The sequence below is a fragment of the Rhincodon typus genome, chromosome 41 (genome assembly GCF_021869965.1).
Source record: "Rhincodon typus isolate 14 chromosome 41, sRhiTyp1.1, whole genome shotgun sequence".
NCBI lineage: Eukaryota > Metazoa > Chordata > Chondrichthyes > Orectolobiformes > Rhincodontidae > Rhincodon > Rhincodon typus.
The window spans coordinates 1,182,901-1,183,238 of NC_063372.1; the positions used below are offsets into that span (position 1 = coordinate 1,182,901).

At 61.2% G+C, this 338-nt stretch overlaps 1 protein-coding gene across 1 annotated transcript in view; it reads left to right on the forward strand.

The window, feature by feature from the left end:
- LOC109925934 (nck-associated protein 1-like) overlaps positions 1-338 on the forward strand; it is a 63,378-nt gene that overhangs the window by 58,640 nt on the left and 4,400 nt on the right. The window lies entirely within an intron of this gene.

Here is a 338-nt window from a genome sequence, read left to right on the forward strand (position 1 = left end):
AGTTTACAGCTGGGCCTGGGTCTCCCCTGTGGGTTAGAGCTGGGCCTGGGTCTCCCCTGTGAGTTTACAGCTGGGCCTGTGTCTCCCCTGTGGGTTAGAGCTGGGCCTGGGTCTCCCCTGTTGGTTAGAGCTGGGCCTGGGTCTCCCCTGTGAGTTTACAGCTGGGCCTGGGTCTCCCCTGTGGGTTACAGCTGGGTCTGGGTCTAACTTGTGGGTTACAGCTGGGCCTGGGTCTCACCTGTGGGTTACAGCTGGTCCTGGGTCTCCCCTGTGGGTTAGAGCTGGGCCTGGGCCTCCCCTGTGGATTTACAGCTCAGTCTGGATCTACCCTGTGGGTT